Here is a 17,991-nt window from a genome sequence, read left to right on the forward strand (position 1 = left end):
GAAAGGATTAAACCGAAAGATTGTCCAATCTTTCCATAAATAGCTACGGTGGGTTTTATAACTTCTTCAAGGATCCGCCTGATCCTATGGGTTCTGGTGCAGATAAGGACTTCTGAAATACCTCCTGATTGGTTAAAATAATCTCCTGGTTCCCATAAATAGCTCTGGGTCGAACCAAACTGAATTGGTTGAAGACTTTCCATAGATGACGTCGGTTTGGCCGGTTCTGGGGAATTGATAATAACTCCTAATTTTCGTGGCCATTTCTCCTGATATTGGGCTTTATTTAAAGCTGATAAACTCCTATTGACTCCTATGATGGGCTTTTCTTCAGGCCGCTCCTTACTTGAGCTTGAATCTCCTTCTAAAGTCGGGTACTCGCAGATGGACGGGCTGAGAATCCTCTGATTGTAAAACTCATAACTTCTGTCTCCGTGAATATTTTGGCCCGATTCCAATTGGCATAGACTCCTTCTTGAGTGTAGAATCCATAAAAATTAGCCTCGTAATTTTGGCTCGTTCGCTGAGCTGGACCCGAGACGGATTCAGCTCGGCCATTTGCCGAGCTGGACCGGTCCAGTTCGGCGAATGGCCGAGCTGGATCGATCGGAGTCCGTTTTCGCCTCGTCCCCATAATTCCTCTCCCAAAGATTGCATTGAACTCATTCTTGTTTCTTTTCGATCGGAGTCACCGTTGGAACTTTACCATTTAAAAACCGCAAGAACTCGTTCTCTCGAATAACATTTGGATTGATCGTATAAAATGGCAACGGTTAGCTGAACACCTCGAATTGCCTAAGCTATACGGGGAATTGGATGTTCTTTGGAATCAACGTTGTTTCGAAAGCGCTTTTTTTATAAAATCGTAAAAATGCATGTCGGAAAACTGTCCGAAAGGGCCCAGAACGCGGCTAAGAGCCCACTTACGATTTTACACCAAATCAAGTCCAATCTTTATGACGGTTTATCTTTTGTTATGCAGGAGAAGATAAATGTCAAGTTCGGAGGATAAATGTGAAGTTTCCAAAGATAAACACGAAGATCGAAGGAAAATGTAATATTTCCGCGAAGTGATAAACTCGACCATGGGCAGAAAGGAAAAGAGTAAACCGCCTCAAGGAGGAGTATATAAGGATGTCGAGGTTGAAGAGGCAAGTGGACAATTCTTTTAAACTTAGAGCTCTCTGCACTTAGAAACTCTTAGGCATTATTCTCGACATGCTTTATTTCTATGACTGGCACCCGATTACCAGTCAAACGCGCACAACCAGTTCGATCTCTTGGTTCACTCTTGAACTACGTTTGGCTTGATCCTTGAAAGGGGTACGTAGGCAGCCTTTCATAAGGTTCAGTCCAAAATCAATCAAAACCTTGTTCGTATATTTTCCGTCTTCTGTTATCGAGCTGCGACTCAACTAGGTTTAAGGTTTTAGGTTGCTAGAACTAGGTAATTCGCTGACAGCTCTTGCGGCTGAAGCTTTTATGATCTCTTGTAATGATCGCAATGCTCTTACACGGATTCGAAATAAGATCTACCTTTTCTATAAATTTGTTTTGTTATCTTTTCATATATTCCACATTTATTTGGTCACTTTTCGTTGGCTCTCGCAGAGAATCCGGGACCTCAGGGAAAGTTAGGGTTTCCTGACTTTCCTCCCATTACGGAAATCGACGGTGTGAATTTAGATTCCCACAGTAAGTGCAATAATCCAAGGCCAAACCCTGGTCAAGAGACCTGATCCGGGCAGTTTTGTTCTAGATTGCAATATACGAAATAAAAGTTTTCCTCGATCCCTCTGTGATTTAGGTTCCAGCGTAAACCTCATGCCACACTCTGTCGCGACATCCCTGGGATACGATGAGTTCAAACCTACCAAAATAACTTTGGTTCTTGCCGATAGATTCGTTAGAGTACTTGAGGGAGTACTTGATGACGTGCCAATAAAGATTAACGACTGTCATGTACCTACGGATTTCGTGTGCTAAAATATCAGAATGAACCGAAAGATCCCCTCATTTTGGGTAGACCATTTCTAGCTACAGCTGGTGCGATCATCGATGTCAAGGAAGGTAGGATATGTATAAACATTGGAAACATTCCGATGATCTTAGACATGAAAAAGCTGATAAGACGACCCTTAATCGATAAACAAACTTCCTACGTTGACGATATCTTTGAGTTGGCTGAAGAATCTTTCATAGACATGTGCTTAGACGATCCCCTGGAAAAAGTACTCACGTCCAGTGAGGAAGAAACAATTAGTGTTGACTGCAGAGCTGAGGAATACACACGATTGATGGACGCAAGTTTGGAAGTAGCGAATGTTGATGACATGGAGGATGACACTTCGGAAATAAACGTCGATCGATATTTGGAAAAAGCTGCCGATCGACAACCATCTCCTTTAGAAGATTGGGATCCTGAAAAAGCACCAAAGATTTAGTTAAATCAACTATCCGCTGGACTCAAATATGCTTTCTCTATAAAAATTCCTACCCCGTAATCGTGAACGCCAACCTGACCAATAGAGAACTTGCGTTGTTGATATCACTCAAATTACCCTAAGAGTGAATTTGCTCTCTCAAATAAGAGGTTAAATTGCAGTACTTACAGATCGAAACTACAAGGAGCTAGGAAACCTAATGAATATAATATGATTTGTTAAGTAATGTGGTTTAATGATTTAAATGTAAAATTGCAGTTTTGTGAGCAAGTAATTGCTCGATTGATTGGTTGAGGTTTTGGTGCTTAAAACAAAATAGCTAGACTTAGGGTTTTTATTCATGAAACTTGGGATTATAATCCTACAGATGCCTAATGAGTTGCATGCATGATAATGTAAAGCTCAATTACTAAATCAACATGTCAATCATCTCTCGCATGTCTGGACTTGTCTATTAACTAGATCTAATGACCCAAACAAATGTGTTCGGTCAATAGCAGTGTTGATCGATGATCCTATAGGGATATCGATCGATACACCTTTCACTCCGTCGATCGATTATTCAGTTTTGATATCGATCGACGCGCTTCTAGTTAAGCTTTATGCGCGGGTTGAAAGATGCTTACTAAGCTCACTAGATCAGCTCTCGCCTTACTCTTAGCAAGAAACTTAGCTCAGTTAGAATAGTTTCAGGATGAGAATGAAGCTATCGCTTTTATCTAACAATCCTAGGTAGCTAATCTAGAATCAGACATTAATGACAATTCTAATGATTATTATCATAACTCAGCAATCTATAGTTGGGGCTAATCCCTCATAACCTATTTAAACCCTAAAATCTAACAATGAAACTACTCAGACATAGCCAAACAATTTATGAAAGCAATTAGGTAAGAAAACTTCATTAGAATAGTAAATAGATATTAATGGAGTTCCAATCACAAATATAACTTTGAATCTTCTCTCCAATCTATCAAAATCCTAAAAACCTTTTGCTGAAAGTAGTAAAAACCAGAAACGCAAGAAAAGCACACTTTGCCTCTAACATGGTGTCAAAGCTAATATATTTAGGTTAAAACTCGTCAGGGGTAATCTTGTAAATTGGTGAAGACTTGGGCTTCAAGAAGGATGTGACCAAACAGGCTTTCTGTGCGCTTCTCTGTCGATCGATGTTCTGATGTGAACATCGATCGATATTTGTTCCTCAATATCGACCGATGGTCGAGCTCGATGGTCATCTCGGGTGCTTGCTCCAAATATCTCCAAAATGCTCCAAAATCATCACTTATCTCCAAATCACTCATGATCTTACAAATAAAATAAATAGACTCTATAATATAATAATTAGTAGTAAAAACACCTATAAACCATGGGTGAAATTGGGTCAAATCCATGGTCTATCAGTTGCTATTGAACAAACTGCGAAAATATAGGAAAGCCCTCGGATACTCTCTCGAGGATATTCCTGGTATTTCTCCAGATCTTTGCATGCATCAGATTCACCTAGAAGACGATTCAAAATCGTCAGTGGAGCACCAGAGGCGACTAAACCCAAACTTGAAAGAAGTTGTTAAAAAAAAAAAATCAAGCTTCTAAACGCAAGGGTCATTTACCCGATATCGGATAGCAACTGGGTTAGCCCTGTACATGTCGTACCAAAAAAAGGCGGAATCACTATGGTGAAGAATGATAAAAAGGGGCTCATCCCTACGCGAACTGTCACCGGACATCGGATGTGCATCGACTATAGGAAGTTGAACGCTGCCACAATAAAAGATCACTTCCCTTTACCCTTCATTGATCAAATGTTGGAAAGATTGGCAAATCACCAATATTATTGTTTTCTTGACGGTTATTCCAGATTTTTTCAAATTCCTATACATCCTGACGATCAAGAAAAGACCACTTTTACATGCCCTTACGGAACATTCGCATACCGCAGGATGCCTTTCGGTCTTTGTAATGCTCCCGCCACTTTCCAACGCTGCATGATGTCAATCTTCACAGATATGATAAAGGATTTCATGGAAGTTTTAATGGCGATTTCTCTGTGTATGGATCCAGGTTCAAAAATTGTCGCGATAACCTATGTAAACTCTTGGCAAGATGTGAAGAAAAGAACCTCGTTCTAAACTGGGAAAAATGCCACTTTATGGTTAACGATGGGATCGTCCTAGGACATAAAGTGTCCGCTGCTGGCGTAGATGTAGATCGGGCGAAGATTGAGGTAATGACCGGCTTGCCTGCACCCATGAACGTAAAAGACGTGAGAAGTATTCTCGGGCACGCCGGATTTTACAGAAGGTTCATACAAGATTTTAGCAAAATCGCTAGACCTCTCACTTCCCTCCTCTGTAAAGAAGTTAAATTCGACTTCACACCATAATGCGTAAAGGCTTTTGAGGAAATAAAGAAAGCCTTGATAACTGCCCCCATCGTACAAGCACCTGACTGAAATCTTCCTTTCGAAATCATGTGCGATGCGAGCGATTTCGCTGTTGGAGCAGTTCTAGGCCAAAGAAAAGACAAAAAGCTACATGCAGTTTACTACGCCAGTCGAACACTCGACGAGGCACAAAGGAATTACGCAACAACAGAAAAAGAACTGCTTGCTGTAGTTTATGCATTTGAAAAGTTTCGCCAATACCTGGTTGGCTCGCGAGTCATCGTCCATACTGACCACTGACCACGCTGCGATTAAATATTTAATGCAAAAGAAAGATGCGAAACCACGACTCCTGCGATGGATCCTTCTACTTCAAGAACTTGACATAGAGATTAAAGATAAAAGAGGAGTAGAAAACGGAGTTGCAGATCATCTTTCCCGGATACAAATAGAAGATGGCGTTCATATCGATGACTTCTTACCAACGGAAAACGTTTACCAAACGGATTCATTCGTCGGAAATGTATGTCTCACTTCCGAAGAATTGTCGATCGACGACAATGATGCTATGTCGATCGATGACATAGATACTATGTCGATCGACACTCCAGATGATCTAAACAAAAATATAAATCCCATAACCCTCACCTTTGATATAAAAGTAAACGTCGCATACAACGAGCTGCACTCTGACCATGATTCACCCGTAGATGAAAGTCTGCATCGGGAAGTGCACGCAGTCAAAAAAGGTTCAAGGAGCAGACCTTGGTACGCTGATATAGTGAACTATCTAGCTGCTGACATAGAACCCGAAGAGCTGAGAGGGTATACAAGGAAGAAGTTTTTAAGAGAAGTTAGGAGATATCACTGGGACGAACCATATCTCCACAAGCACTGTTCTGACGGGATGTATAGGCGCTGTGTCGCCGAAACTAAAACACCCGACATTTTATTCCAATGCCATGGATCCGACTATGCTGGACATTTTGCAACCTTTAAAACGGTATCAAAAATTCTTCAAGCGGGATTCTGGTGGCCGACTATGTTTCGCGATGCTCATGCGTTCATAGCACAATGCGACAGATGTCAACGGAGAGGAAAAATCAGTAAAAGACATGAAATGGAACATAAATCTATTCTAGAAGTAGAAGTATTGGGGGATAGATTTCATGGGTCCTTTCCCCTCCTCCTACGGGAATAAATACATTCTGGTCGCAGTTGATTATATGTCAAAATGGGTCGAAGCAGTAGCTTCCCCAACAAACGACGCATCGGTAGTTATTAAGCTTTTCAAAAGCATTATCTTCCCGAGATTTGGAATTCCCCGAATAGTCATAAGTGATGGTGGATCCCATTTCATTAACAAAAATTTTGAAGGACTACTCCGGAAGAACAGAGTGCATCATAGAGTTGCTACACCCTACCACCCACAGACGACGGGCAGGTAGAAGTCTCAAATCGACAGATCAAAGAAATCTTAGAAAAGACTGTAGGAACATCTAGAAAAGATTGGTCTAGAAAATTGGACAATGCACTCTGGGTTACCGGACTGCTTTCAAGACTCCCTTAGGAACCACTCCATTTCACCTGCTTTATGGAAAATCATGTCACTTACCGGTTGATCTGGAACACAAAGCAGCCTAGGCTATTAAATTATTAAATTTCGACATCAAACCAGCAGCCGAAAGGAGGCTCATACAACTTAACGAGCTGGATGAAATAAGACATTTAGCCTACGAGAGTTCAAAGATATTCAAAGAAAAACGAAAGCATATCATGATAAAAAGATCATCTCCAGACACTTCGAACCAAATGATCAAGTGCTGCTGTATAACTCTCGCCTAACACTATTTCCTGGAAAACTCCGATCTCGTTGGTCAGGTCCTTTTACCGTTGTGAACGTCAATCCTTATGGAGCTATTGCGCTTATAAATAATAAAGGAGACGAATTCACGGTAAATGGCCAACGAGTTAAACACTATTGGGCTAAACCACAAATTAGCGGGCCTTTACACTTTGACCCCCCTCCCGATAATTAAATCGAATATCGAGTCAAGCTAAAGACTTAAAATAAGTGTTGAATGGGAGGCAACTTATTTCTAGTTTTTAGATATTGAGGATTTAGCTTAAATTTCAAAAAAAAAAAAAAACCTTCGGAAAACGTAAAGTCTGTCGATCGACGAAGACCCCTCTTCATCGATCGACATTAAATGAACAGACACGGGCTTATATTAAGTTGACACTTAAGTCGACATTCACACAAACCCAAAAACCCTACAAAAACACTCCCATCTCTTTTCTCTCTCATTTTTTCGGCCAAATCCAACGATTCTTTCGCTCAATCCACTCGATTTTCAACCCTCTATCCGCTTAGATCGCTTAACTCACACATCATCACGGTATGAACACTGAAATTTTCGTTCTTGCTAGGGTTGAAATAGAGAATGAGTTAGAACCGAGATTTTGGGGCCTATATCGATCGATTTGTGCTAAAGGAGTGATAGAATAAGGATTACTGATCGATTAAACCGATTATATATGCCATTCAAATCGAATTGCATCAATGGGTTTTTGCAGGTTCCCGTGAAGGGGAAATCGATCGATGATACACAACTTTCATCGATCGATTGTCACACCGAATATAAATCAACATCGACCCGTTACCATTGATCGATATTGCACCAAACCATCGAACCGAACTGAATTCCTATTTTTCGTTTATGGTTTTTGGTTACAGATGTATGAAAGGAGGACGAAGCGGAGGTTCGAAGTAGGCGGCAGTAGCACAGCTCCGCCACCACCACCGGGTCGCGACCAGTACCCTTGGCCACGCGAGCGCGAAGATGAACCTATCCCACTATTTGACCACTTCGAGGACACACACAAAGCGGCGAAGAGCTCGGCATGTAGAAACCGTGCGATCAAGGACACGTGGGACGACTATGACAGCATATTCTACAATGAGTGGCTGAAGGTCTCCATCGAACCGACGCGGTTCGTCGATCCAGACGTGATCCGGGCTTTGGGCATCAAATCGGACCTCGAGGACTTGTTCGAGGGGCTGGGTATGGGGAACATGGCCACTAACACACAGGTTCTCTACCCGGAGCTGGTTCGTCAGTTCATGGCCAGGGTGAATGTCTATTATGCCAACGAGAGGGCAAAGAGAGCTAACAAGGGTGTCTTGACCTTCTTCATTCGCGGCATCCGCTACAGAGTCCCTCTATCGACTCTCTGCACTATCTATGGGTTCAAGAACGAGCGTCAGTACGCCATCATACCCGACTTCGCAGGGATATCGACATTTTGTGGGCACATAGCCACCGGCTTCTTGGACTCCGCCAAGACTCTTCAGACGGACATCCGTCACCCGACTCTGCGCTACTTCATGAAGGTCCTTGCCAACACTATGTTGTGCAAGATGGAACCTAGTAAGGTTCGGGTGCAGGAGCTCACATTGGTCTATTACGCGGTGAGGAGTTTGGTTCACATGGAGGACATCGCGGAGCCCGCATATGACGTGTGGCCCAACATTGGAGCCGTATTGGCTGAGCATCTAGTCAAGCTCAAGATGAAGCCATTCCAGTCAAAGGGAAGGAAGAAGGAGACGGTCGGGAGCCTACTTACCCCAATTTTCCTACATTGTAGAGTCCCATTAGACGATGCTGAGATGGATGACCGGATCGTCTACATGGATGCAGCGCATCTCACAAGCACCCAGTGGCTCAAGGAAGACCGCGACTGGTGCTTCAGGGATGAGGACGGCACACGCTTGGCGAGGCTGCCATTTCGTACACTCACGGATTTCGACCATGGCCTTACCAGCATTAAGTTTCGCCCTGACCCACGCCTCCTCCGAGCCCCAGCGACCATGCCGCGACGCTACACGGTCCAGCGACCTGGAGGACCTCAGCCGCATCAGCCCGAGGCCGCACTCCCGCCATTCCCACCTATGCCAGACATGTCTACACGCCCTGAGGGAGATTTCCAGCGTGTCGTAGTCGATGCTCTCACTGCCATCTGGGCTAGAGTATCAAGATGTTGCTGTTTGAGCAGGAGGAGTGTGCGAGCCAGCCCACCGTTAGCAGCAGGACCATCACGCCAGCGCAGAGGCCCCTCCAGCGACGAAACAACTGATCAGGACTAGTCCTCATATCTCTATCCCTATCTTCTTATGTTTTCTTTTACTTTCGTACTATTAGGATTTGCTTTCGAACTTATTATTCTATGTTATGTATGGAATTTATCTATTTTGCTAACCTTGCATGTGTTTGAATTGTCTAACAGAGCTAACCTAGCTGACTGATATGATTCTATGATGAGTTAGACACCTTGATACACTGCAGCTATCACAGAAATTTTTGGTCTCTGCGCTATCGATCGATGAAGAGGTACTTATATCGATCGACGGTGATGCGCTTATGTCTATCGATGGAGAGTTGTTTATATTGATCGACACTCGAGACAGAGGGTACGAGCATTCTTTTCTTTTGTCTAACATCTAACTTAATACTTATTATTCATTCTCTAACCAACCAATCTTAGACCGAATATCACTGGGAACAGTGAAATTTAAGTCGGGGGGAGGTACTCACAAACGTTAGTTTATTCATGAATTTTTAAATCATATTTTCAAAACATAAAGTTTTTTATTAAGTCAAGAAGGGGATTATGGACTTATTAGATTTTTGCTTGTTATCTAACCACTCTTTAGCACTATTCTAGACTTACTGATTGCAGATAGTACTAAAATTACTAAAGTGGATCAACTTGTCAACTATATTACACTTGCTGAGATTGTTTGAAGGAACCAAAGCTGACCTCCAACACTAAAACTTGACACAACTGCTTGTCTTGGGGCTTGGTATACACGGGATCAGATTCTTCAAACAAGTCTGGAAGGTAAAGCCTTGTGTAGATAGATTTATCACCCTCTCTCTCTCTATTTTCGAAATTTTTTTTTATTATATATACATATCTATTAGAGATATATTAGGAAGGGATTCGATCATGACTTGGTGACTACAACCATTAAGGCTTGCTTCATAAGAATCCTATAGGTAAAGGATTAGAACATGACTTGTGGCTACAACCATTAAGGCTTGCTTCACAAATAATCCTAGGATATAGGTCAAAAAGAAGTGAATAGGACTTGGTGGCAACCACCATTAAAGCTTGATTCATGGAAGCATGTCCAATCTTGGTCAATGATCTTGCAAATATAAGCAGACTTTGACTAAGAGAGAAAGTTAGCAGAGAGAGAGAATAGGAATTAATGTTTCCCTGCAGGTCCAAATACTTGTTTGAAAATTCTTGCATCCTGTGATCGATACTCCCAAGTTAAAGTCTGCCCTTTTTTATTTATGCTAAGAAATGAGATTGGTAGAGGAGAATGTCAGACAAGATTTGCTAAGTTGTTAGCTAGGTGAATTTGGTTGCTATGCTAGGATATGGTATAATGTGCTTTTGTGATTAGGACTTCTTAGATGTGGATTGCAAGATTGTAGAAGTGATTATTCTAAGTTTAAAATTGTGTGAGTCTCTGCTGTCTTCAAACCTCTTTCAGAGAGACTGCTAGTATGTTTTGCTTGAGGACAAGCAAAAGAGTAAGGCTGGGGGAGTTGATAGGCCATGGATTTTACCCATTATTAGCCATGGTTTATAAGTGTTGTAAGATATATTTACTATTATATAGAGTCTATTTAGAGTAATTATAGGTCCAAGTACTAACTGGAAGAAAATGATGTATTTGGAGCTATTTGGAGATCTTTTGAGCTTTGCTGGAAATAGGAGATGGTCGACGGTTACCAAGAAATATCGACCGACGGTTACCAACAAATACCGATCAATGTTGAGCTATTCTCATCGATCGACGGCGAAGCCACCCGAGAGTTAATGACAAATTAGAAGATTTCAAGTTTCACAAAAGTTTCAATAATTACTTCTTAAGTTCCTGGCCGTATGTTAGGCTATTTATTAGGGTTTTGTATCATTTTAGAGGCAGACTTGCCTAGAGACCTTTTAAACCTAATTTGGAGGAAGCAAGAGGCCACCATTGAAAGGAGAGAGCTTAGGATTAGAGAGATAGATCAATACTGCAAAACAGAGAAGATCTTGAACTCTCTTGCTTTCACTTATTCTGTTGCTTACTTTTATTGTTTATTTTATTTAAGTATTATTCAGCCCATCATAACTATGTGTTTCATGAATATGTTTGAGTAGCCCTTACTGTTAGATTTAGGTTCTCAATAGGTTGATAAATGTATTACTGATACAAAAAATTGTTACGGTGTTTAAAAATATAGTTCTTCATCTATTTGTGCTTAAAGCTAAGTTTATGATTGATCACCCTTTAAAATATAGTTCTTCATCTATTTGTGCTTAAATATAGTTCTTCATCTATTTGTGCTTATACCTGAAAATAAACTAGTATGATCTAACTGACTTGATACAGACGAGAGTTGATCTAGTGAGTTAGAGAATATAAATCAAACATGTCCGTAAAGCTTTCTGGAAGAAGTATCGATCGACGCAGTGATAGCCCTGTCGATCGATATTTTGAAAGGTGTAGCGAATCATCGATCGATACTTTCTCGTGATTGACATACGATAGTTGAAATCCGAGATCCAGATTATATAATCAGATTGATTATATCTTAGTTTGAATTCAAGAACAATTAATATCAATAAACTCCTAAAAACCCAGTTTAAGTTTTACTTGTCATACCCGAGAATATACATGAATCTAGCTATTCTTCCAACTGTTAACAACCTCAAAACAAATCAATCGAGCAATAAACTTACTCACAAATCCATTTACTGCTTTAAAACATATAAACCAATTAATCTAGATTTATTTCAAGATCATAATCTATTGTGTAATCCTAGAGTCTCTGTGGATTCGATTCCTAAGTACTACATCCGAACCTCTTATTTGAGAGAGTAATTAACTCCTTAGGGTAATTTGAGTGATATCAGCATTCAGAAATTCTGTGGAGACTGTTGCTTGACCCGTCAAAGAAGACCATTACGTTGTCCACAAACATGAGATGCGAGATCTTGAGCTGTTCTGATCTCGGATGGTATCCAATGCTTCCTGCCTCATTGCGAGGGAATAGCAATCGGGATAGACACTCCATCGCAAGCACAAATAGATACGCCGATAAAGGGTCGCCCTGCCGTATTCCTTTAGTACTCTTAAAGAATCCTCTTGAGACTCCATTTACCGAGACAGAGAAGGACACTGTAGATAGACAATCCGAGATCAATCTGATATAGCTGTCTGGTATGTCCAGGGCTCGAAGGGATGCCAGAATAAAATCCCTTTACGAGATCAGTAGCTAGGAGCACATTTTCTGCTAGAAGCTGGCCCGGGAGGAAAGCCTGCTGTGATTTTGAGACCATAAGAGGGAGGATCTCCTTTAGCCTGGATGCAAGAAGCTTGGAGATAACTTTGTACACTGTATTGAGGCAAGATATGGGTCTGAAATCCGTAGTCAGAGACGCGTTCGGCTTCTTCGGTATGAGAACCAGGTTTGCCGAGTTCCATTGCTTAAGCAATTTGCATGTTCTAAAGAATTCCAAGATAGCTTCTGTATTTTCAGGGCCAATAACAGACCACACAGAAGTGAAGAAGTCCGCTGAATAACCATCCGGACCCCCTGTTTTATTCTTGGGCAGAGAGAAAAAAGCTTCTTTAATATCATCCGCAGAGAAACCCTTTTCGAAGCTAGCTACATGTTCAGCGTAGCATTTGAAATCAAAGAGGAGATGAAGGTCACTCTAGATGAACATATGGTGAGAAACCGGACTACCAAGAAGATCAGAAAAGTAATCGACACACAATTTTAGAATTCCCGCTTGAGAATCAACCTGTTCCCGAGACTCCGACATAAGGAAATGAATGTGGTTCATGGCCTGTCTTGAAGCAGCATATCTGTGAAACAGAGTTGTATTGCCATCGCCAAAGGATAGCCAGTTAATCTGCAACCTCTGAAAGAAGAATGCAGCCTCTGCTGTTGACAATTCATCCCTCAAGCTTCTCCTTTCACTTTCTCAAGCTACTCTATTCTTCTCTTGAATAACTTTTCTGTCTCTTTCCTCTTACTCACCTGTCAAAATGAAATTTTATACGATGATTAATATAACTTCTTGTTTTCTGAACTGAGTCTTAAGATTAGTTACCTTGTCTTCATATAGACGTATCAAGTTCTTGCTTATTGAGCAGCTCTTTTTCCTTCTCCTTCTTTGTCTTCTCAAGCTCTTCCTCTTGTTTCTTCACAGATTCCTCCAGCTCTTTCCTCTTTCAGTTGTTCATTTTACAACTGCATCCCTAATTTATAAAATCAATATAAAATTCAACTACTCGTCTGACATTAGAACATTCATTTTTCTGTCTCTGACGTTACTATCATGAACAATGACAAGCACTTCTTCAATCTCTTATTTGGTTTTCTCGTGTTCTTATTTCTCCTTCCTCAACATCTCTTCAGTTTCAACTCTGCGTCTCAGTTCCTCATTATTGTTTATCTTTCTTCCGTCCAGAATGATGCTAAGCGCGTCGTCCCTTTCTAGTTTAGTCTTCTCCAGTAATGTTCTTTGTTTCGCCAAAGCTTATTTACCTTCTTTCCTTAGTCTCTTTTCCTTACGGAAGATAGCTTCGTACTTTCTTGCGTTTAAAGTAAAAGTAAACAATTCTAAGCAAACAAAACAAAAAGAGAAGAACATTCTCAATACAAACATGTGAATGGTCTCAACGGCTGTGTTTTCAGGTTTGAGCTGTAGGATCTTAACGTTTGAGCTTATTTTTTTAGTTGAATTGTGGAGACGGTGATGACTATATTTATATGATTTGCAGGTTTAAGGTTTATACATTCGTATATTCGATATAGTTACGATATTCTTGAGCGTAAGATTAGGAACTAATATTCGATATAGTTTAACTATTTCCAATGCCGAATTTTGAGTATTAGTTATGATTAGGAATATTCATAAATGAATTTGGGATTATTAAAAAAAAAAACCCTCTTAAATTCAAATTGCCATAAATGTATGATGTCTTTGGACAAAGAAAACACTTTTTAAATAGTGGTCAAGATTTGACATGGAAATATGGAATATGAGAATATATTGTTAGGTATTTTTCATACATATTGATCGATATATGGGAGATATTGGTCAATGATTATTACCTAGGGCAATTCTCTAAAATATCTATTTTTAAGTTTTTGTCACAAAAATAACATTCAAGAAAGAAAATGATCAAAATAGTCTTTTTTATTTTGAAAATTTCAATTTTTATTTTTTATTTCTTTAATTTAAAACCATATCTCCAAAACCCCACCATAAGTTTAGATTAGTTAACCCTAAGGGAAAACATTTTAATAAAACTTACTTTGATCATCTTTTTCGTTGAGAACTATTTTTATGACAAAAACTTAAAAAAAGATATCAAAATTTCTCTATTACTTATTAGTATATTTAGGTTAATCAAAATATATTATTTCCCTACTAGAAAATGAGAAAGTAGTGAAAATTTGAAATGATTGAAATATGAAAACATAATATAATAATATAATATGATTCATGTTCGATGTCTAGAAATGTGCAAATAAAAAATAGAAAAAATTTCTAGAATATCCATTTTTAAGTTTTTATCACAAAAATAGTCTTCAAGGAAGAAAATAACCAAAATAAGTTTTATTAAAATGTAAAAATGTGTTTTTACCCTAGGGTTAACTAATCTAAAATTAGAGTTTAGAGTTAATGGGTGAAATTTTAGGATAGAATTTCAAATTTTAAAAAATAAAAATTAAAAAGATCAAAATAAGAAAGGACTATTTTAGTTTTTTTTAGGGTTATTTTGTGATAAAAATTTTAAAAATGATATTTGAGAGAATTGACCTAAAAATATGATTCATGTTTGTTGAGAATAATTTTGTCTCAGAAAATGTCGCATATTTTTAGAAGGCTGGGACGAAGAAGAGTCGAAGAAAAGAAGAGTCGAAGAGAACAATAGAAAAGCCAGTTTGTTTTCAAAAACATTTCCTATCATATATAATAGAGTGGCGCGTCCCACCACTTAATATCAGAAAAAAAAAACACGATATATATCCCCTACCCCCTATATATTAAAAGCAAATCATTTTTTAAGTTGCAACTTAAAGTACAAAGTTGACGTCTTAGTCTGTCAGTCTTTCTCAGAGTCATCAAATGCCCTTTTTTTTACTAGAGATTTACGTTTTGTGTCATTACATGGACCAACCTAATAATAACTAACGAAAACCACCTTATATTTTATTGTAATGTAACAGACGCACGCATGGTTCATGGAACCGGTTACCAAATTTAGCATTTTAATTCTGGTTTTTCTTTGAACCCGTAACATTAATAACGAAGGAACAATTAATTTTTGACAGGTTTAGTTCGTAACACTCTATCGATTAACAGTGTTCATTTGAAAAATGTATAGCTTTCAAGCAAGCACTAATACATTTCAACATCACACCGTTTTATTGTAAAATTGATATCCTCTATGTACAAGCATATATTTCAACATCATGCCGTTTTAATGTAAAATTGATATCCAGTTTTCTTTAGTTTATGCATTCTTCACAACATAGTTCGTATTATAATCCCCTATATATTAATTGAGATCATTTAAAAAGTTATAACCTTAGATTTATACTAATTAAAAAAAGATTATGCTTAGGTGTTACTTAATTAGGATGACAATCTAGCTTATGTGACAGCTTAAAAATCAATTGAAAAAAATGTTGGTCAAAAATCCAATTACTAAGGAACATTATATTAACCCAAAACCAAAATATTATAAATGTGTATTTTTCCTTAAATAAAAACTACATAGTTACCTAATATGATTAATATAAATGGTAATTAATGATTATGAATAATAATGATTTGAAAACAATTTTTGCATCCAACCTCATTTTTGATTAATTTTATATTATTAAAAGAAATTAAACAATCACATTAACCATAAAATAATAGATTTTTTCTTACATGTTATGTTTTGAATTTTTTAAAACGACTTTAAATTACAAAAATGTAAAAAATCCATTTAAAAATTTTGTGATCAACGGCTTAATTTTTTTGTTATAACAAGATACAAATGATCATACAATTGTATTAATATGAATTTTATTTAATAGATATTCATATTAGTTATATATATATATATTAATATCGTTTAAATCAAACTATGTATCATTTAAAAATACATAAATATGTTGATTTTGAAATTTGCATTGAAAGAGTATTGAGACGTTAATATTTTAAGTTTTAAGTTTTCATCGAAAAATACCACATCAAAGATTTTGAGATTAATGGTTTAAATTTGTTACATCAAATATGCAAATGTAATAAATGAGTAGAAAATCTCAAAAATATATATTTATATGAAAATATACTATATATTTATGTCAATATCTTTGAAATATTATTATATACCATATAAATTAATTATTTTGATTTATTTACCATAAATATATTGTAAATAAACATGAGGTATTGTTTCGATTTATGTGATTACTATAATCTCCTATATATTAATTGAGAAACAATTGATTACTCTAGGAAGTGTAAGATTTTATTAATTAATATTGTTTGAAAATCTTACAAGAGATCGATACAACTAAGATTTATTTAGATGTTATTGAAATCACCTAGCAAGAACATGGATTGCACAACAAATTTGTGTTTCTAACCCTAACCGCCTTTCTATTCGTCACAACACCGACATAGAATATTTTAAAGTGTCGATTGACAATCTGAAATTGTAACGTTTCTTTAAATTCAGCCAATTGTTTTTCTTAAATGGGCCTAGAATAGTTTTTAATTATTAACTAAATGAGCCACGTACATAGTAAAATGTGTTTTGGTTTAAAAAGTGTTTCATACCCAAAATCAATATGAACCATCATGATTTTCGTTTAAAATTTTGTCACAATAACACTATAGGGCTGAGCAAAAATTCTGAATCCAAAAAACCGAACCAAGGCCGATCCAAAAAATAGTACTGAACTTTAACCAAAATTGGTTAGATATTTTAATGAGTTCAAAATTTTGGTATATAAGATGTTTTTTAATTGTCTAAAATACTTGGAAATATATACAAATAGTTATAAGTACATGTTTACAATAGTTAAACGATACTTATAATGCCTAAAATACTTAAAATATCTATTGATTTCCTATCCAAATATTTAAGCTAAACCAATTTTTATGTTTTTTTATCAAAACCAATTTTTATGTTAAGTTTAAATATTTTGGCATACATAATTCAAATTTATATGTTATATATTATTTTTATTTTTATATTTTGAAAATTTTAAATTATATATGAACTTTAATTTTTGAAAAAAAATTAAATAGGTTTCTGAACCCAAACTCGAAACAAACTCGCAAAGATCCAAACCAAAACCCTCAAGGATCTGAATCGAACCAAATGGTGCTCGAATGTCCAGTTCTAATCAAATGTAAAAAATGTTATTGATAACAAAATGTATATTTTTTATAATATTTAAGTACAAAATATTTTTAAAAAATTTTACACCGTGCAAGACGCGGGTTATCATCTAGTTTATACAAAAACATATGTTTAAAATAAATCAATGGCAGTGTAGTGTAAATGTCTAAAAACAGGAGGGCACATAAAAAAAAGTCTTCTGTTTTAATAGTATTAACTTGATTTTGATCCTCGCTTTCAAAGCGCGGGATTATCTATTTCTTAAATATATTATTTTATAACATATTATATTTATAATATTTATATTTTTATAATTGTTTTTTTGTTATATGTGTGGTAATTGTTTTATATATTTAGGATGATATGTATTGAGATATAAATATAATAATATATATAATGACTCGCATTTTAAAAGCACGAGATTTGTTTCTTTTGAAAATTAAATATTTGTTAATTGTAACCTTATGTGTTAGTTGATAACTAATTTTTTAATAGTGTTGATGTTTTATAGTCATACAAAGTAATTCCGAAGAGTTGGTTTTTAAAAAGAGTTTCTTGTATTAATATTTTAGTTTATTGTAAACTATTAAATCTCAAATATCCTTTTCGTAGCATATTTTAAAAGGTGAATAAAAGAAATACGAACAAAAATTTGAATCCATTTTTATGTTTTA

The sequence above is a fragment of the Brassica napus genome, chromosome C8, assembly GCF_020379485.1.
Source record: "Brassica napus cultivar Da-Ae chromosome C8, Da-Ae, whole genome shotgun sequence".
NCBI classification, from domain to species: domain Eukaryota; kingdom Viridiplantae; phylum Streptophyta; class Magnoliopsida; order Brassicales; family Brassicaceae; genus Brassica; species Brassica napus.